The 22,384-nt window shown below is 36.2% G+C and overlaps 1 protein-coding gene and 1 long non-coding RNA gene across 9 annotated transcripts in view; one reads left to right on the top strand and one right to left on the bottom strand.

Annotated features, from left to right (window-relative positions):
- EHBP1 (EH domain binding protein 1) overlaps positions 1-22,384 on the top strand; it is a 406,607-nt gene that overhangs the window by 369,437 nt on the left and 14,786 nt on the right. The gene's annotated exons all lie outside the window — the stretch shown is intronic.
- Positions 10,479-22,384, bottom strand: part of LOC132537487 (uncharacterized) — a 28,954-nt gene continuing 17,048 nt past the window's right edge. Inside the window, exons 4-5 of one of the 2 annotated variants that reach the window (XR_009548943.1) lie at positions 12,038-12,205; positions 10,479-10,595 (exon numbers count right to left, since the gene is read on the bottom strand). This is a non-coding gene — a long non-coding RNA (uncharacterized LOC132537487). The remainder of the gene's footprint in view (positions 10,596-12,037; positions 12,206-22,384) is intronic. The other variant, XR_009548942.1, reaches the window with a different exon arrangement.

Below are 22,384 nucleotides of genomic sequence, written 5' to 3'. Positions count from 1 at the left end.
AACCTAAGCAATGTTGTTTGCTATATAGTTCAATTTAAAAAATTAAATAACTGCATCTTTTAAGGAAAACATGGATTTTTAAAATGTGTTCATTTCCTAATCATCTCACATAGACATGTTAGTTTAGACTCTGTTAAAGAATGTAATATATTGTCTAATAAAAAAGTGTAAAAATTGCATTTAAAAAATTTAAAGTTTAAGTTTTTTTATTGGGGACATAATGATTTATAAGACAGTTGTCATAATGGATATACTATCTTATCTTTCCATGATACATGTCTGCAGACCACTCCTACCACCAACTTAAGGAGGGAGTTGAGTGGGCATTAAGGACTCCCTGTACAAAAAACAACTTTTTTTTTTGCCTCCAGGGTTATTGTTGGGGCTCGGTGCCTGCACTACAAATCTACTGCTCCTGGAGGCTAAGTTTTCCCATTTTGTTGCCCTTGTTGTTGTGCTTGTAGTTGTCATTGTTGTCATAGCTGCTGTTGTTGGATAGGACAGAAAGAAATGGAGAGTGAAAGGGAAGACAGAGAGGAGGGGAGATAGACACCTGCAGACCTGCTTCACCGCTTGCGAAGTGACCCCCTAGGTGGGGAGCCAGGGACTCGAACCCGGATCCTTAAGGCCTGCCCTTGAGCTTTGCGCCATGTGCACTTAACCCACTGCACTACTGCCCGACTCCCAAACAGCATCTTTTTTTAATGTCACCTTTTAAAAAACCTTTCATTTATTTATTAATGGATATAGAGAGAGAAACTAAGATTAGAGAGGGAGATAGAGATGGAAAGAGAGAGACACCTAGAGCACTGCTTCACTGGTGGTAAAACTTCCCCCCCACACACAGGTGGGGAGGAGGGTTGAAACTGGGTCCTTGCACATGGTAACACATGTGTTCAACCAGGTATACCACCACCTAGTCCCAAAATAGCATCTTAATATATTAAATTGATCTTTGATTTTGTGTTAATGAAATATCTCTATTAGGCCCCAGTGACCTTAGATTCTTTAAATGTTTGTATATTACTAAAACATTGTTGGAAGTAATTCTATCAGCATTTACTGTGTACACTATGGATTTATTGCAGTGTGTTTTGGAATCCTTAGAAAGACCACTAGCCTATGTCTTTATTCTTTTCACTTATTTTTCAAACTACATATATAGATACACAACTCTCATTATTACTTTTAGGTGGGATAATGAAAACTATAGAAAATTTTATTGTAAAAGTATGCGACTGTATATATATATAGAAATAAGTCCCGGTTTCCCTAAAGAATGCCACAGAATTGAAAACTGAGGCCAACAAATAAATGAAAGTTTCTCTAAATCCACTGGATAATAGAGGCAGTGTTAAGGCTAACCAATGTGTTGAACTAAACAGAGGGATTACTCCTGGGTTTTGCATCAGTTGTTTTCTGCCGGGTGGCCTCACTTGTCAAAAAAAAAAAATTAACAGGCAAACATTCACATAAGCACATTGAGAAAAGAAGTATGGTTAATTCCATCAAAGCTTTTTTAAAAATCAATCATTAATTTATTCTAAATACAATTGTTGGTCATTTGTAAAAAGCATATGGCCTTTAAAGTCATAGGAACCCAAACACAAATATAATATGAACACTGAAAAAAATTCAAATTTGGTCTAGTTTTTTTAAAAAGGTATGTTAGTAGTTGTGTAGCTATATCTATTACACAACTACTTGTTCATAACACTTTGATTTGGGGATTCTGAAAACATAAATGTGCTTTTAAAAATATAAGTGTTAATGAGCAACTTCAAAAATTTCTGCCTTTTTCATGCCTTCATGGCTGTTTAACACTGTTATTTTGGCAATCAAGGCATTATAAGTCAGAAATAGTTTCTAATGAAGTCTAAATTCAAGATAGAAAATATATTTTTAATGGTTTCAGGAGAGACGTTACCCTATTTTCCATATGGCTAAGTAATTGTTAAGATATTTGTTTTAAAGCTGGACTTAGACACTCCTGACTGCTTTCTAATTTGATATACTAGTTCAAACTATTTTATTTTAGGAACTTTGGTAGGGGAGTGCACTGAAGTAAGATAAATAATTTTGCAGCTATACTCATATTGCAAAGTATAGAACTAATTCAATCATTATAGTAGTAACATCAAAAATTTTAATATGATTTGAAAAGCAGCAGTAGAACAGCTCACTGTTTATATATTTAGATATTAAGCATTAGGTTAGCTATATTTTGTCTCTAACAATATGAATATGCTTACACCACAACTACAAAATTACACATAGCAGGGTTTTTTCTTTTTTAAGAATGAATTTTTAAATTATAGAATGCCTAACAAAAGCCCTAAAGGGGTTAAAAACTAGAGTTTAAATTAGAAATTAAAAGTTATATCACTCTAATGCTGTACTCTAATGTATTATCAAATATACATGTGTGTGTATTATCAAATATACATGTGTGTATATATATGTTCCTCCCCCAATGATAACAGGATGCTTAGTTTAGTGGTTTCTTACTATACAAAGGAAATGAAGTGTAACACACCAAATGCTAGTATGTCAAAGTTTTCTTACAGAAATTATCCACTATCTTACTTTTAAACTATTTTTAACAAATTGCTCATGTACTATATTTCATTTACAACTGCTCTGTAAGTTTCCCTAAGTCTTTAATATTTAAAAATTAAGAAGTTACAAACACTTCTCATAAATAAGGTTTAATTCTAAGAAAAAGAATAACATGATAAAAGTTATTTTTAACAACAGAAAAAATATTTAGATATCTATTTCATTTAATGTCATAAATATATTATTGCAGCAAGATGGCCATACTTTTAACATATATTGAAAAGAAATAGAAGAATCCATATCCATTCATATCCATGCGTGGACTTATTTAACTCTTATTTCAGAGGCACTGATATCCATAGTGCTGCTAGTATACTAGAGATGAGAAGAAAATCACTTGAAACTGCTTGTGAAATAAAATGTTTGAAATGGTTCTTTGAGAATGTGCAGATTATGGCTTGCATAGGGACTCCTTCCAGTTTCTGGGAAAATGAGCTGTTGACATTCTTTTGGGTCATCATCCAGGATAGGAGGGCAACCACAAGGATTTAGCAGATAAATTCATCCCTAAAGACCTTTATCCATTTCATTGCAACTTGGAAACATTCATGTTGAATAGTAGCATTAATGTAGCCCATTTAGCTCTTCAAAGTGAGTCTAAAAAAGGGGAAAAAAAAGTTAAAGAAGATGATTATGATGAAGAAAACTAAATGACTAGTATAATAACTCATTTAAATCTTCTAAGAGGTATTCTTTATTTGCATAATTCGGAGGCACAATTCATTTCCCCCTCTATTTTTGAAAATAGAGTTGAAGTTTATTGTAGTAAGCTATAAGCTTTTGACTTTTAACGAACTGAATTAGTCCTGCATGTTGCTTGTTAATTGTTGATGACAAAGAACAGAAGATAAATTATTTTAATGTTGTGTTCCAAATGAATAGCAACATTTTTTAAAGATTAAAAATTATATTGTTCATATTCTGTTTCTGGATCTTAGGTAGACTTCATAATACAGGACAAAAGAAAAGAAAAGCTATGATAAATGCATTTAGGGTATGCACTAAGATTCATACACATGTCCTTCCTTACAAGTAGTGGGGGAAAAACTTTTTGACTCAAATTGGACTGATACTATGTAGGGCTGAGTGTGCAGGAGAGGTTCCCACAATGCATTGTACAAACCTAGGCCTAACAAATACCCTGCTGCTTTGAAACTCCCCTAACCCCCCAGAGACAAAAGCACAATGAAATAGAAAGCTTACCACCGGTAGCTTTCAAAAACGACAAACTAGGCAAACTATACATCTCCACCACTCCAATTTTGTCAGAATGCTAATGAGCTTGCTCTGATCTTTACTCGGCTTCCCGTGTTTTCTACATCTTCAAGGACCACATGGCGCTAGCAAAATAAAGACAACTAAATGAGAATTTCGAATGCTTTTTGTGTTAGGACCTGGTGTTTTTCAGTGGACGCACTCGTTGAATATTCTCAACTTAAAAGAGTACAACAGGGGGTTGGGTATGAACTTTTTAACAGGAGGAAATTTGTACAAAAGTAAATTAGTGAGATGAGGAAAATATGAGAAAAATTTCTGATTAATTTCCACTCCATAATATCAATGACACCTCCAGTCCCACTCATACTCTTCTAACAAGAGATGCTGATAAAAGATGAATGATTCTGTGTTGTTCACAGTGAATGTTTAGTGGTTTTTTAATAGCAGCATTCTACATAAAAGGCACCAGGAAGTACTCCGCATTAGCAGTTGAGATCACTAGTTAATAGGATGATGTCTTTTAGCTTTTGTCACAAGATTATTAGAAAGGATGGGTTTCTGTTCTCATCATTGCATAGTTTGGAGTGCCTGTTGAGTACAAGTGCTAAAATACAGGTTTCTCTGTATTGTTTCACATGTAAAGCAAAAAGCCTTTTAATGCAACACCTTTTTCCTTTTTTACCAGGTGATTTTGTTATTGATCTCTAATCTGCCCTTTAGCTGTATTAAATGCTTGAAGTGTTATGCCTTTCACTCTAGCCTTGATGCTAGCTATTTGTGTCTACAAATTCATTAACATTAAAACAGAGTCTCTATAGACCATTTGAGTCTATGATTTAGAAAATAGCAGCCTGTGAGGTTTATTATGTTGTAGGGTATAGATAACAAAGTTAAGATTGCCTCACTTAATACTATAAAAATGTGTTCCTTCATAAAGAACATATTATGAAATTTAAGTTTTATGTTTGTAAGGAAGATATTTTTCACTAATTCTGTCTTTTCTCTGGCAGTCATTGTGCAGTTAACTAGGAGATTGGAATAGGCAGCTTCATCTATCACCATACCCATATCTAGAAGAGAAAAATGAAAACCATAACTGGGTACATTTTTATATATAAAAATTTTTTATTGTATGTTCTTTTTTTAACATGACATTGTTATGCTTTTCAAAAGTGTGGATAGGAATTAGTAGTTATATAACAGCTCTTTTTAGGGTATTTTTTAAATAGGCATTCATCTACTTTCATACAAATTACAATTAGCATAAAGACTGTGTCATTGAAAAATATCCATTAAACTGAGAACTTATTTTTGTTATTTTAGTTGCAGAGCTAAATAAAATTAATAATATATTTATTTCTAAGAATGAATATTTTCTAATATGTAACAAACCATAGAAAATGAAGCTTTTAGCTTGTAAAATTTATCTCCACTGATTTCTATAGATTTAAAATATGAAATAGGCTGATAGATTACATTGTCTCTAAAAGCAAAAGAGCTTTTCATAGGTAGAAAGAAAAATACATGAAGGAAATTGCTGTTTTAAAGTAGATAAATGTATCTCTAAGGTTCTGAAATCATATAGACATAGCCTTTCCCTACTGAAATAGTTACTACTTATGATTCATATGGTGACTATCATAATAAAGAATATAGTAAAATATTACTACCATTTTACATCTGAAAATTTTCTGAAAACTGAGCAAGTAACTATGTCTAGAGGCAGTGAGCAACATCTTTTGATAAACTCTAAGAATTAATAGATTACATTTCTTTTTTGAAGTAAATGTTAATATACTTTTTACAGGTGTGTTTTATATATTTATGTAGTTATTGAAGCTATTAGTTGCTTTATGTCACCTGACTCTTAAGAATGCAAACTAATATAATATTTTCTAATTGCAATGATTCAACTTTATGAAGTTACATTCTAATCCTATATTCATTTAAATAAACTTAAAAGGGGGGCCAGGTGATGGCGTACCAGGTTGAGCGCACATGCTACAGTACGCAAGGACCAGGTTCAAGCCCGGGTCTCCACCTGGGGGAAAGCTTCACAAGTGGTGAAGCGGGGCTGCAGGTGTCTCTCTGTCTCTCTCCCCATCTATCACCCCCTTCCCTCTCCATTTCTGGCTGTCTCTATCTAATAAATAAAGATTTTTTAAAAATTAAAAAAAAAACTTAAAAGGTAGATGCTATACAATTGGTTCAGTCACAGCTTTATTAGCAGAATCATAGCCAAGTGGAAGAGCAGTGAGCCAAGGTCCAGCTCTCCAGGGCCTCCACATGAACCTTCTTCCTGGTGTTCCTGTGCATTATGTACCAACATCTACCTGTATTCCATTGCTTCCAGCATAATTACAGGAGAAGCTTTTCTTCAGTGGCTACTCCTCAGTATACCTTAACCTGAAAATCTAGGCTTGGGCCTTTCAGTTTTGAGTTGGAACTCAGACTAGGGAAAGGATAGTCAGAATCCCATTCTAGTGTTTGCTATATTCATTCCTAGTTGCTACTCAGCTTCATCTCTTTGAGTCACTGTTTCTATTTTAATAGAATAAGGATAACAACAACAAAATGGAAAAGATGGCCACCATGAGCAGTGATTCGTAGTGCAGGCATAGAGCCCCAGCAATAACCCTGGAGGCGAATAATAATAATAAAATAATAAACAAGTAGGATGTGTTTAAAAAAAAAGGATGCTATGACCTTAAAATTTTTGAGTGTAGGAAAGAAGAAAATCAACTTTAAATTTCATTAAAGAAAAAATATATATTTATATATTGTATACTAAATATAGGACCTTAATGTTGGTTGATAAATTTATTAGTTTAAATTTGGTCACAATGAGGTGAAGTTGATATTGTGTGGTATCTAAGAAAAAAATTGCAAGATTTAAATTAGATAGCTTTAAAAGCCTTGCATAGTAGCCGGTACATAGAGACTTCACTAAATGTAAGTTGCTATTATTTACGCAATCTCTTTAATATTTAAATTTGTGAAATAATATCAAAAACTAAACAATACTATAATAAGAATGTTACCTATTGATGTCAAATATTAAAGTTCTTATAATTTTGAGGGGCAGAGAGATTGTATAGTGATTTTTTTTTTAGTAGGACAAAGAAAAATTGAGAGAAAAGGAGACAATAGAGAGGGGGAGAGAAAAACAGATACCTGCACACCTACTTCACTATTTGTGAAGTGACCCCCTGCAGGTGGGGAACCAGAGGCTCGAACCAGGATCCTTGGGCTGGCACATAGTGATTTACACAACAAACTTTCATGCCCAAGACACTGAGGTCTCAGACCCAGTCCCTCTCACCACCATAAATGAGAGCTGAGCAAAAAAAAGAAAGAAAAAGAAAAAAAAAGTTCTTTTTGCACATTTATACATTTTTGTTTTTTCTTGTTATCAGTGCTCTTGACCAACTTTTTCAGATAGAAAGAGAAATAGAAAAGCAGAGCGGGAGTCAGGGGGTCGCGCAGCAGGTTAAACGCAGGTGGCGTGAAGTACAAGGAACAGCTTAATGATCCCAGTTCCAGGCCCCAGCTCCCCACCTGCAGGGGAGTTGCTTCACGAGCAGTGAAGCAGGTCTGCACGTGTCTTTCTTTCTTGTCCTTTTTTTCTCCCCCTCCTCTCTCCATTTTTCTCTATTCTATCCAACAATGATGGCGTCAATAACTACAGCAATAAAAACAAGGACAACAAAAGGGAATAAATAAACAAACAAATAAATAAATAGAAAAGCAGGGCTAGGAGGAACATCACAATACCAAAGCTTCCCACAGTGCATTTTGTTCCTATGAGATACATTGGGAGCTCAGACCTGAACTGTACACATGACAAAGCAGGTACCTTCCCAGGCGAGCTATCTCATGAACCTATACTTTTTTCTTATTCTGTATCCCATATGTATAACAGAACAGGCCTTTGATTATTGAAAATAATAATGAATAGATAGAAAAAGTAAATATTAAAGTCAACTTCAAAAGGAGAGTTTAGCCTGGGAGTTAGTACAAATGTAATACACCAAACTCTTTATATCTCACCAGGACTTCATTACTCTTAACAGGTTTATTTCTCAGACAGAAATAGATAGAAGGAGAAAAGAAAACATACTACATCACCAGCACTTCTTCCAGAAAAGGGACCAGGCTCCAACTTCCATCATACACTTGCAAAGCAGGGGAAACATCCAAGTAAGATATCTTGCTGATTCACAGAAACTTACATGCCTGAAATCCCAGGTTCAATCCCTAGCAGAGTTATCTCTGGGATTTGGTACCTGAAGCCACCCCTTCACATACCCACCTCCCACAGGTGACCTGGTCCTTGAGCATAGTCACGTGTATGTTCTACAGAGTGCACCCACTGCCCCAGTCTCCAAAATTGGCAATATTCTTAAACTGTTTTTATATTCTTGTCAGTCATTCTCACCTTACTCTTACAATTTGTTCAGTTAATTCATAATCTTTTAATATTTGTTTCTAATTTCATTATTTTAATTGCTTAAAGTTTATGTGGTGAAGCATTGCTACAGAGTTCTCTCTTCATCTCCCCCTTCTCTCTTGGTTTCTTTTTTTTTCTTTCTTTCTTTTTTTAAAATATTTTTTTACTTAACCTTTTTTGCCCTTGTTTTTTATTGTTGTTGTAGTTATTGTTGTTTTTATTGATGTCATCACTGTTAGGACAGAGAGAAATGGAGAGAGGAGGGCAAGACAGAGAGGGGGAGAGAAAGACAGATACCTACAGACCTGCTTCACCACCTGTGAAGCGACTCCCCTGCAGATGGGGAGCTGGGGGCTCGAACTGGGATCCTTACGCTGGTCCTTGTGCTTTGCACCACGTGTGTTTAACCCGCTGCTGCCCGACTCCCTCTCTCCTGGTTTCTTTCTATCTCTGTCCAATAGATTTAAAAAAAAAAAAAAAAAGCTTATTGGAATCAACCGAAATGTCCCTTGGAAACAACAAAAAATGCCCTTTGGCATATTACTGGATAAGCTATGGGACATATAGTCAGTGGAGTTTTACTCAGCAATAAAAAAAGATAATATTGTATCCTTTGGGATAAAGTGGATGGAATTGGAGATTATGCTTAGTGAAGCAAGCAAGGAGATAAAAAGACAACTACAGAATAGTTTCATTCATATGCAGAACATAGAGAATTAAACATTCAAATGTGAAAAACAAAAATGTCAGCCTATATCTAAGACTGGGAGAACTATAATGATTGTCTATGAGGGTGGGAATGGGGACACAGACCTTTGGTGGTGAGAAGGGTGAAAAAAGAGACTATATGGTCCAGGAGATGGCACGGTGGCTAAAGCATTGGATATGAGATCCCAAGTTCTATCCCCAGCAGCACATGTACCAGAGTGATGTCTGGTTCTTTCTCTTCATCCTTTCTTTCTCACCAATAAATAAACAAAATCTTATTTAAAAGACTATATTGTAAACCACAACTCAATAAAGCAAAAATTTAAAATAAATAAAGATAAAATACAAAAAGAGGGGGTGGAAGGAGAAAAGAGAGAGAAAAGAAAGCATGAGCTGTGGAGCTGGGCTGACAGTATTCATATTCCCATTCATGAACATTTAGCTACAGAATCTTGAACAAACAACATAAACTTTCTGCATGATGGGGGAAAATAAGTATAATCCCCTCATAAAATTGTTACGAAATGATGATGAGACATTCCCTGAAAAAGCTTTTAAAAAAATTAAGTATTTTAAGTTTTAAAAAAATGTATAATATATGCATCTATAAGTCATAGCACTCACCTTGATCATTACAATTTCTTGAAAGAAATCTCTGATTAAGAATATAGAGAACCTTCTAAAGTTCTCATTTCTAACATTTGTTTTTTCTTTCTTTGGCACTTACTATGTGTTCCTACTTTGTACTGTATACAGTCTTAAGGTGACTTTTTTATCTGCTGACTCATATTTGCTCATTTATCCAAAAGTACAAATATATATAATTTCTACCAGAGATATTTAAAAATTATTTTCCACTACTAGGAATTTTGAATTGGGGATATAAGAAGTAATTTTTGGACCTGAAGAATTATCACTTCACATCACCATAATTTTCAATTTGGAACATATCTGTTGCCTAAAATGAGGTACATCCTTATTCTAGACTGCAATAAAATTTTTTAACACATAAAAAGTAGAAATTCCAGGAAAATGTGTTTTTCTCAGTAACTATCTGAAACAAAATTAGGCATTTGAACTGATTTGGCAGCAACATTTTTTTTTCTGAATGTGAAATTAAATTTGTGTAATGTCATGCCAATGCTAAAATAACATCTTATGCATAGAATGTCACCCTTTCTTTAATAAAAAAAAAAAAATCAGTGACTTAATTGTGAAAGGGATAAGACAGTGGTTCTCAAACTTTTTGTATACTAAAAAAAATTAATTTTGTAAAAAAACAAAAAATGAAAGTTATATATATACATATGTATGTACATGTATTCATTGCCTGGCCCTGCCTAAGAAATTATGCTTTGTGGATCTTGTATGTGGTCATATTCTAGACAACTCTGATACAGACCACATATTGGGAAACAGAGGACTAAAATGTGTTTGCGTCACAATATTACAGGTGTTGAGAGACATAACACAATACAGAAACTCGAGAGAATAGACTTTATTTTATGTTGTTATTGTTGTTGTTGTTTACTGTGATGCCAGTGGAGGAACTCAGGACTTAAGGCACTGAGTAACTTCCAGGACCTGGTTTCTTCATTTTCTGTTGGGGACAGAAGAGAGAGAAAAACAAAGAAGAAAGATATTACAATACCATTCCACCATCCATGAAGTTCCCCCAGTGTAGTCCTTGGTGTTCCCATGTAGTACCAGGGCTCCAGCCCAGGGTCTTTTATATAGTAAAACTAAATATTCTACCAAGTAAATTATTTTGCAGCACCCAAGAACATAACCTTTTTAAAAAATCAAGTACCTAGGTGGTCTTGATAAGTTATTTGACTTCTCTGAGCCTTTTTCCTCAACTATTATATAAATAAAAGCAGTAGTACCTATTTCCAAAGTTTACTAGAGCCTAAAATATATTGATGCAGGTATAGATACTATTTATGTGAGTACTTAAGCACAGGCACTAGCAGAGGGTTAGCAATCAATATAAAAGTAACTGCTGCCTTCACTCATAGCAGAAGTTTCATGATTTACTATTGCTTATAGCTTTACTTGAATTTTTTTCTTACTTCCTAAGTAGTATGAACATTACCATCTGTCAAAACTTCTCTTCCTTGAGCATGCACATTCTCTCTCTTTTCCCTACAGCCCCCACCCCGCCTACTTCTTGTCTTCCCTCTCTCCCTCCCTCCCTCCTAAAAAATGCTTGAAGAACTGGTTTGGCTATTTGGCATAAGGCAAGAAGTGATTTTTTTTTTTTACCCTTGGGTTATATATAAAAGTAAATGATAAATGCTTGTGTGGACATCTTTACAACTAAATAGGGGAAAAAAAGCTTTTAAGAATTTTGTTGTTCCTTCAAACTGCATGTGTCTCATTGAATTGCTGTACTAGTTAGATGAACCTCATAAGGCACATACAGAAAGAAAGAAGTTTAATATTTTGAGAAATTTATTTTTGGACATGCATCTAAGAATCACTTTATTTTTTACAATTTTATTGGGGGCTTAATGGCTTATAGTACAGTGAAGGAATCAACTTTAAAATATTAGCCAAGACTTTTATGATTTGATGTGACAAAGAATGACATCAAAGGGCCTGGGAGGTAGAGCAGACAAAAGTAGTGCACGGGCATTATGTGAGCAGGCCCAAATTCTGTCCCCTCCCCCAGTTGTTAAAGCAGAGCAGTATTTAGTCAAAAAAAGAGATGAGGAGGATAGGGAGAGATTGACATCAGAGATGGCTAGGAAGCATGTCGGAACTGCCTCTTCATTCTAGAGTCAAAATCAAGGTAGTTTATATAAGATGCAAACCCTGGTCCAAAACCTTTCTCCCATTTTCCCCAAATGGAAATATTTTTCTTTAAAAATGCAGGTGTTAATAAAGACAACTGGAGGAGGTGGGGAATAAAGAAAAAAAAATTGAGACAACTGGATGCATGCTGAGCCTTTCTCAGATCCTCCTATTAGATAAATTATTAGATAAATCTGTCTAATTGGGGCCTGGGAGATAACCTACCCATTAGTGTGCACACTTTACCATTGAAAAGACCCCCAGGCACAATATGTAAAGCATCATGTAAAGGGGAAGTATCACAGGCAGTGAAACAGTGCTGTGATATCTCTCCTCTCTTTTTCACCTCAGGAAGGACAAAAGAAGAGTCTGCTGAGAGTTGTAGGAGAGTGTACATGGGGCCCTAGTGAAGTCCTAACCAGGGAAAAAAAAAATCCAGTTGAATAACCATGTTGTACAGGCTTACAAAATTCTGCTTTCAAATCATCAATCATTATATTTTATTTTTGAATCTTTTAAGATTTTTAAAAAATATTCCCTTTTGTTGCCCTTGTTTTATTGTTGTAGTTATTATTGTTGTTGTTGATGTCATTGTTGTTGGATAGGACAGAGAAGTGGAGAGAGGAGGGGAAGACAGAGAGGGGGAGAGAAAGATAGACACTTGCAGACCTGCTTCAGTGCTTGTGAAGTGACTCCCCTGCAGGTGGGGAGCCGGGGGCTAGAACCAAGATTCTTACACCAGCGCTTGCACTTTGCGCCACCTGCACTTAACCCGCTGCACTACTGCCTTACTCTCAATCATCATATTTAAGAAATATTGACAGTTCTTTTTATTTTTTTAATATTTTGTTTACTATTGGATAGAGACAGAAATTGAGAGAGGAGAGGGAAAGAAACAGAAAGACATCTGCAGCCCTGCTTCACCACTTGTGAAGCTTGAACCTACATCCTTACACACTGTAATGTGTGCACTTAACCAGGTGTGTCACACCTGGCCCTATAAACATTAGCAGTGTGAATTATACATTGTTGTATCTTTTCTAAAAAGATTTTATTTACTTATTATTGAGAAAGACAGGAGAGAAAGAACCAGATATCACTCTGGTACATGTGCTGCCAGGGATTGAACTCGGGACCTCATGCTTGAGAATCCAATGCTTTATCCATTGGGCCACCTCTCGGACCACTATTGTATCTTTTTATATTTAATTGTTTGTTTGTTTGTTTATTATTGCATAGATAGAAACAGAGAGCAGTTGAGAAGGGAGGAGAGATAGAGAGGAAAAGAGACAGATACCTGCAGCCCTGCTTCACCACTCATAAAGTTTTCTACCTGCAGGTGGGGACCAGGGTCTTGAACCTGAGTCCTTGCACATGGTAATGTGAGCGCTTAACCAGGTGCACCGCCATCTGGCCCCTATTATTATGTCTTTATCTTAGTCACTAGTTATATTTTTAACATTTTTCTTAGGTACCCTGCATAAGCTAAACATATGTAGTCATTGTATCTGTTCCCTGTTCCCACATGCCACTTCTAAACTGGAATGTGAAAGACTTTGCTCAGAGGACTATTTCCTGAGCAAAAACTTATACAAGTTAAGGAAAGACTATTGAGCTGATAGATACCTATTTCAAAGTTTTGATTTAAATGGTTAATATTACTGTTTACTTTTTAGTTATTTTCCTGAAGAACAAGAATGAACTCTACCATCAAAATGAGAGTATTGAATTCATTTTCTCCTATTTTTATGCTGGTAACATTGAGTGGAAGATAGGTGAATCACAATCCACAGTTACAAATATTGACTTATGAACGTCTTCTGCATTTACTTTGCGCACCCCACCCCAAAGCCACCCAACCCTACTCCCCCAATGCCAATTCACTCTGAATTAATAGCACCACTTGGTGGCCAAAGCTAGGAATTGTGTAAAGTAACATTTCTCCTCTTGCCAATAGGTCATTCACCACTAGATAATTGTGACCTAGAATTTCACAAACCTAGCCCCCGATGTATTTATTTTACTTCCAAAGAATCTAGCTCCGTTTGAAAAGTTAAGTCAGGAAATTTACTTAGGTAATTTTTTTAATTTTAAAAATCAATGTATTAGAAATATAAACAATTTCCCACCAAAATAAGTTATTAATCACAAATATTTTAATTTCTCATGAGAATAAGGTTGGGTGACCTAAAATTTAAATATTTTTAAATTATATTTGTTTTGACTCAAGTGATCACTGTGAATCTAAGTAAAAGATTAAATAAAATTAAAGTGAACATTGCAAAATTGTCAGTGTAAATATTTTGTTAAATTTTAAGCAGTATAATTCAGTTTGATGGTAATGAGTGTGAGGAATGAAGTATTAATCAGAACATTGTGAGGACCAAATAGAACTGATATGCACCATGGCTTTGGGTAAAACTGTATGATGTTTTCGATAGGATTACTCTGGCCATTTTAATTTGACTATAGTACTAGGGAGAAAGAAGAGTACATAAAACACAAGAGAAAGACATATCTGACTATAAGTATTAGGCCAGTTTCCCAGGATGTTTCTCAGTGGTAGAGCACAGGAAAAATTTGCATACTTAAATTTCAAGCTCATTACTGTACTGTACAAGTCAGCCCCCTAGCTTTTTTTTTTTTTTTGCCTCCAGCTTTATTGCTGGGGCTCAGAGCCTGCACCATGAATCCACTGCTCCTGGAGGCTGTTTTTTCCCTTTTGTTGCCCTTGTTTGTTTTTTATCGTTGTTGTGGTTATTATTACTGTTGTTGTTATTGATGTAATTATTGTATAGGACAGAGGGAAATCAAGAGAGGAGGGGAAGACAGAGGGGGAGAAAAAGATACCTGCAGACTTGCTTCACTACTTGTGAAGCGACCCCCCTGCAGGTAGGGAGCCAGGGGCTCGAACCGGGATCCTTACATGGTTCTTGCGCTTTGTGTAACCCGTTGTGCTACTACCCAACCCCCGTTAATTTTTTTTTAAGACAGGCTAGAATCTAGTAAGGACTATTGGTATAACATAGCAAGATATTTTTCATTCTAAGGGATATCTGAAAATTTATATAAAAAATGGAATTGAATATATCCTGGTAATTAAATTTAGGAGAAATCTGAAAATAACTATTTTAGAAATTTTCTAAAAACTAGGAGTTATGCATTAGATTTTTTATCTTTATTTATTATTGGATAGAGACAGAAATTGAAAAGGGAGAAGGAGGTAGAGAGGGAGAGAGACAGACAGACCTACAGCTCAGCTTCACCATTTGTGAAGCTTTCCTCCTAAAGGTGGGGATCAGGGACTTGAACCTGTGCATTACATTTTTGTTTTCTCTGGATTTCTAACTGAAAGACCTGAAATTTGCAAGAAAATCTTTGGAATAGACATGGTAACATATGTATAACCTTGGGTAAGGGTAATATGTCATGAAGCATTCGAGTAGCTTTTTTAAAACCCTTATTTATATAATTTTTTAATATTTATTTATTTTCCCTTTTGTTGCCCTTGTAGTTATTATTGTTGTTGTTATTGATGTCATTGTTGTTGGATAGGACAGAGAGAAATGGAGAGAGGAGGGGGAGACAGAGAGGGGGAGAGAAAGACAGACACCTGCAGACCTGCTTCACCGCCTGTGAAGCGACTCCCTTGCAGGTGGGGAGCTGGGGGCTCGAACCGGGATCCTTATGCTGGTCCTTGTGCTTTGTGCCACACGCGCTTAACCCGCCGTGCTACCGCCGACTCCCATTTATATAATTATTATAGACACAGAGAAACTGAGATAGAAGGGAGAAATAGGGAGAGAGAGATACATGCAGCACTGTTTCACCATTCATGAAGTAGGTGGGGATCAGGTGCTTGAACCTGGGTTCTTATGCATGGTAACATGTGTGCTCAAACAGCTGCGCCACCACCCAGTTCCCTTGAATAGCTTTTTAACAGAAGAAAACTAGATTGTGGGTAATTGATATACTTCTATACTTGAGAAGAATTAAGTTTAAATTATGTATGGTAGGATGCATTTTGGTTGATTAGTCTTATGAAACAGAAGTGTAAAGACATTTAAAATACGTTCAGTAGAACTAACTTCTTAAGAGTGATACCAAGTTGCTCAATATGTTTGCTTCTGTGGGTACACCTTTCTGGTGCTTGCAAAAGCAGTGAGAAACTGAGAGGAGTCACCATGACTTGCTCTATCAATAATCTTAGAAGTCAGACAGTCTGAGAGGATCCCAAAGCTTGAATGAAGATTGATGCTCCAGTCCAGAGATGAAGCTCAGTGTGTGTGTGTGTGTGTGTGTGTGTGTGTGTGTGTGTGTGTGTGTGTGTTTCACATGGACATATAAGCATAGAAAAAAAGGCTAACTCCACTTAACATTCTTTTACGTACTGCTCTGAGATCATTGTGAAGGACTCCAAGAAAACAGTAAACAAAACACACTCTACTAATGAATGAACTAAGCAGAATTATTTTGTTAACAGAGGCTAGTGTCTTTTCCTCTTCTTTCCTCCCTCCCTTCCTTCCTTCCTTCCTTCCTTCCTTCCTTCCTTCCTTTCTCACAAGGCTTTGTCAAATTTGGCCTGATTTCTTGTTTTGTTTTTTTAATTTTTTTATATTTATTTATTTTCCCTTTTCTTGCCCTTGTTGTTTTTGTTGTTGTAGTTATTCTTCTTCTTGTTGTTGTTAGAACAGAGAGAAATGGAGAGAGGAGGGGAAGACAGAGATGGAGAGAGAAAGATAGACACCTATAGACCTACTCCACCGCCTGTGAAGCGACTCCCCTGCAGCTAGGGAGCCAGGGGCTCGAACCGGGATCCTTACTGTTCCTTGCACTTTGCATCAACATGTGCGCTTAACCCATTGCACTACCACCCAACTCCCTTGGCCTGATTTCTTTTTTTTTTTTTATATATTTTATTTTATTTATTTATTCCCTTTTGTTGCCCTTGTTTTATTGTTGTAGTTATTATTGTTGTTGTCGTTGTTGGATAGGACAGAGAGAAATGGAGAGAGGAGGGGAAGACAGAGAGGAGGAGAGAAAGCTAGACACCTGTAGACCTGCTTCACCGCCTGTGAAGCGACTCCCCTGCAGGTGGGGAGCCGGGGTTCGAACCTGGATACTTATGCCGGTCCTTGTGCTTTGCGCCACCTGCGCTTAACCCACTGCGCTACAGCCCGACTCCCACCTTGGCCTGATTTCTAAACAAAGGGCTTGTTCTAGTAAGACTGGTTACTTATGAGTGTCAGGTAGGATGGCTAAAGTTGATGATTCACCAGGTAAACTGCCTAGATGTAGTTCCACCACTAATTAGACTTTAGTTAAATTATATAACCTCATTAAATATTTGATGTTATTGTCACCATAATTTTTATCATCATTATTCCTAGCCTATGAGAAAGTTATTGGCTAGTGATCAGATGAGGGAGATCTGACTTCAAGAAGCATCTTTGAGATACCGTTGTCTCTGTGATTTCAAGAAAAACTACTGTGGACACAAGTCCATCATGATTATTTCTTATATACCTTGAGAAAAAAACTGAGGGACATTGAATGAGGAAATGGAGTGGTGACATGTATAAGTCATCTGACCTGATCTTGAAAAAAAATAATAAAGCACTAAAAAAGACAAGCAAACAAAACATCATTCACTGCATTTAATTCAAGGTGTTGTGTAATTGTTAAAGACTTATGATAGGAAGCTGCTAGAGGTGCATCTCCTTTGTTTTGCTTTCTGTACTTTGAAATTTTAAGTGACCATAGGCCAGAATGGGCTACATATATTTTGAAAAGTATATATTTTAAAAAGTACAAGGAAGGTTTTATTCAAGTGTTGCCTGGTTATCTGAACCCAAGCATGATCAAATAAAGTATTGAGTGGAATGGTATGTTACTGTGCAGGTAGCACCTGAGAGGAACTCTAAACTTATCCCTTACTTTAAATGGGAAGCTATGCAAACAATCTGGATATGATTTGTTTTCTTTTGGTTTTTGCACAGCCAGAGCCTTTTTCATATATAATTCACTTCTTTTTTTACGTTAAATATTTTTTATTATCTTTATTTATTGGATAGAGACAGCCAGAAATCAAGAGGGAAGGGGGTGATATAGAAAGAGAGAGAGAGGTTAAGCGCAGGTGGCGCAAAGCACAAGAACCGGCGTAAGGATCCCGGTTCGAGCCCCCGGCTCCCCACCTGCAGGGGAGTCGCTTCACAGGCGGTGAAGCAGGTCTGTAGGTGTCTATCTTTCTCTCCTCCTCTCTGTCTTCCCCTCCTCTCTCCATTTCTCTCTGTCCTATCCAACAACGACTACAACAATAAAAAAAATAAAATAAAAGAAAGAGAGAGAGAGAGACACCTGCAGTCCTGCTTCACCACTCATGAAGCTTTCCCCCTGCAGGTGGTGACCGGGGCCTCGAACTCCGGTCCTTGTGCATTGTAATACGTGCGCTCAACCAGGTACACCACCACCCAGCCCCTATAATTCACTTCTTTAAGCCCCTTTTTCACTCAGAGAAACAGAGAGAGGAAGGGAGAGACACCATTGCACCATTGAATTTCTCCAGGTACCATAGCATTCCCATGTGGTGTAAGACTTACCCATGGATTGTGCTCATGGCAAAGCACTCTCCCTGCCTGATAAGCTATCTCTTGTCCTAGGTGTGTTTTTTATTTTAAGGAAGTGTAAAGACTTTACCACAGTTAGGGTGTTACTTTAAAAAAGATTAGCTTTCTGACTATAGAATACATATTTGCTGCACTTAGAGAAATTTTATTAGGAAGGAGCTTATTTGGAACATATATACCTGATTTGTTCTATATTCTAAAAAATATATAGATTTGATTTTACATCCTCATAGCAGAATCTAATCTCATCATATGAAATTTAGTAAATTACCTATTTAATATACACTAGTGATTTCATCAGCTTATTTTAAAGATGCTCTGTTTTTAATACAAAAATTTCTGTGTGTAAAAGTGATGAAAATTTTCTCTGAATTTTTTTTTGCTTTACATGTATTTAGTTTTTCTTGCAGAGTGAGAGTTTTTCTTTAAAATCATACATAAATTCAACTTCAGGTTGTCTTTTTCAGTGTCCCTTACATTATTCTTTTTTATATATATATTTATTTCTTTATTTTCCCTATTGTTGCCCTTGTTGTTTAACATTCTTGTGGTTATTATTGATGTTGTTGTTGTTGGACAGGACAGAGAGAAATGGAGAGAGGAGGGGGAGACAAAGAGGGGGAAAGAAAGACAGACACCTGCAGACCTGCTTCACTGCCTGTGAAGCGACTCCCCTGCAGGTGGGGAGTGGGGGGGCTCAAACTGGGATCCTTACGGGTCCTTGTGCTTTGTGCCACGTGTGCTTAACCCGCTGCGCCACTGCCCCACTCCCCCTTACATTATTCTTAATAGCTAAAAAAAAAACTATCAGTGATGTTCCACTAAATCATAATTTTCCATCATAAAATTGAACTTTTTCATTTATTTTCAAATCATTTTATTGGGGAAATAATGGTTTACAGGACAGATTTTTTTTCTTGTTTTTTTGTCACTAAACAGTATACTTATCCACTATATACTTAGTTTTTAAATAAACAAATGCCACTGAAAACAACTAGAATATCATTGCCTGGGGCACTGCCACACTGTTATGTCATCATAGTTCTGGTTGTCTTTTGTATGCAACTGTGGCACAGATACTTAGTAGGGCATTTACTTTGTTTTTCCAGCTGTAGAGATAGATTTATACTGATTTCACCCACATTTTTCACCTACCCACTTATAACCAGTGGCATACTATCAGTATACTGTATGAATTTTATACTTTGTTGTAAAATATAAGTTGTGTGCATCCGTTAATTAGAAATGTACCCTTGGGGCTGGGTGGTGGTGCACCTAGTTCAGTGCACATGTTACGGTGCCCAAGGACCCTGGTTTGAGCCCCTGGTCCCCACCTACAGGGGGAAAGCTTCATGAGTGGTGAAGCAGGACTGCAGGTGCCTCTCTGCCACTCTCTCCTCTCCATTTCTGACTGTCTCTATCCAATAAATAAAGATAATAAAAAAATTTTAAAAAGAAAACCTAAAAAAAAAAGAAAGAAAGAAATGTACCCTCACTCTATCTCTGATTATTTGTCTGCCTCCACACTAAATTATGAACCAAGTTGAGGGTAGGGACTACAACCTTGTCATCCTTTTCTTTCCAGATCCTGCCCTCCCCTAACATGTCATTATTATCCTCTTCTATTATTACCATTTTAGCTAACATTTTAGTTATGGGTACTGTGCTAAGGGCTTTACATGGATTTTCTCATTTAATTCTTCTAACAATAATTTGAAGTAAGTAATATCTCCTTCTAGATATGGAGAAACTGAGATTTAAAATGGTTGGTTAGGCTAAGATAAGGGGCTTAGTCAATTTTTTTTTAAACAAAACTGGAAAAAAGCCATTTGGATGCATAGTCAGTGTTATCTTATTTGCATTATATTAAAAATGACATGTCTCCAGTAGCAATTATGTATATTCTTTGGTAACTTTTGCAGAGTGTTTAGAATTTATTATGTACCTGATCATGTCATCTGTATATAAAAAAAAGTTTTAATGCAAAGATTATAATGACAGATCTAACCAGCTGTAGAAACTATAGGTAGAGTACAGTTACATAGTGTGCTTGGTACCACCAGAATTTATAGTCTTAATAGCAAGAGTTTCTCTGAATTAATACAAGTAAACATTCATAAAAGTAGTTCTCAATTTACAAAATTTTTATTCTAAAGTTAATTTACAACTCAGTTGTTTTGCCATAAAATACTTATGTGTTGAGTTCCCAGACTCAAATGACCCTTTTTAAAAAATAATTTAAAAAAACCTTACTCTTCCATGAAAAGATTTTTCCAGAACTTTTGACCTACCCTACCTGAATATATAAAAATGTCTTATGAGACTTTAACTATCTATACACATATTTTACATCACATTTTATTAAAATGCATTATCACTTTAAGATACATTAATCCAGACGCATTGTTTCCCCTACTTCCACTTTTCAAGAAATAATTATATTCAGCTCTTTATGTTCCTATGTCACTTCTGCCACTTTGAAAGTAATTTCCATGACATGACTATATGAAAGCTCTCAGACAGGGAGGGGCTAGGATAAGTTGGCCAGGTGCAGTCCAAACAAAAGAGGCTTCAAGAAGGGAGAACTGGCAAGGGAAACTATCCATCTGTAAGCATGGCTCATAATTCAAAATTTCCCCTTATTGGAAGATGCTTAATTGAGTCTTCAAGTAGACAGTAGTATATTTGGTTGACTGATGCCTATAAAAGTGAATCACTGTATGTTATATCATTTTACAAAATACATTAAATATACATTAAAAATAACGAGTTCTGAGTGTTTTTAGCTTCAGTCACAGGTCTATTTATAAACAGTAAAACAGTCTTATATTAGCTAAAACATAGGTCATATTAATGTCTCTAAAGGTTACTAAGTTTACTAACACTGAAGAGTTATGGGTGCAACCACACCCCATATGTAATTTTTTTTAATAATGCCATCCTTTTTTAATTTACTCTTAGTGACTTAATGATCAACAGGATTGTGGGATAAGAGGCTTACAATTCCATACACTTCCCACCACCAGAGTTCTATATCCCATCCCCTCCATTTTTTATATTTATTTATATAATTTTTATTTATAAAATGGAAATATTGACAAGACCATAGGATAAGAGGGGTACATTTCCACACAATTCCCACCACCAGAACTCCGTATCCCATCCCAGTCCTTGAAAGCTTTCCTATTCTTTATCCCTCTGGGAGTGTGGTAAATTTTTTGTGGAGGGTGTGTGTGTGTGTGTGTGTGTGTGTGTGTGTGTGTGTGTGTGTATGTATGTGTGTGTGTCCATCTATCCATGTCTGTCTGTCTCTCCTTCTATATGTGTATGTGTCTCCATCCATCCATCCATCCATCCATCCATCCATCCATCCATCCATCCATCCATCCATCCATGTCTGTCTGTCTCTCTGTGTGTGTGTGTGTGTGTGTGTGTGTGTGTGTGTGTGTGTGTGTGTGTGTGTGTGTATGTGTCTGTCTGTCTCTCCTTCTGTATGTGTGGACCCAGAATCAGTAATTTTTTTGTGTGTGTGGTGTGTGTTGTGTGTGTGTGTGTATGTCTCCATCCATCCATGTCTGTCTGTCTCTCCTTCTGTGTGTGTGTCTGTCTGTCTCTCCTACTGTGTGTGTATTTGTGTCCACCCATATCTGTCTGTCTCTCCTCTGCTTTTTTATCTAAGAAATTTTAATAAAATTCTAAATAACTAACTATAAATGAATCTAAAAAGTTTGATTAGTCATATTTTTCCACAATTACTATTTCAGTGTTAGAAAAAAACTTACTTTGGGGGTTGGGCAGTGACATACCTAGTTGAGAGCACATTTTACCATGCACAAAGAGCTGGGTATGAGCCCCTGCTCCCTGCCTGCAGGGGAATCACTTCATGAGCAGGAAAGCAAGTCTGAAAGTATCTTTCTTTCTCCCTCTCTCTGTTTCTCCATATCAAGTTCTCTCTGTCCTATCAAAT

Source organism: Erinaceus europaeus, chromosome 3 (genome assembly GCF_950295315.1).
Source record: "Erinaceus europaeus chromosome 3, mEriEur2.1, whole genome shotgun sequence".
Taxonomy (NCBI): domain Eukaryota; kingdom Metazoa; phylum Chordata; class Mammalia; order Eulipotyphla; family Erinaceidae; genus Erinaceus; species Erinaceus europaeus.
The sequence above is the reverse complement of the archived record's forward strand: the minus strand, read 5'-3'. Positions and strand labels throughout refer to the sequence as shown.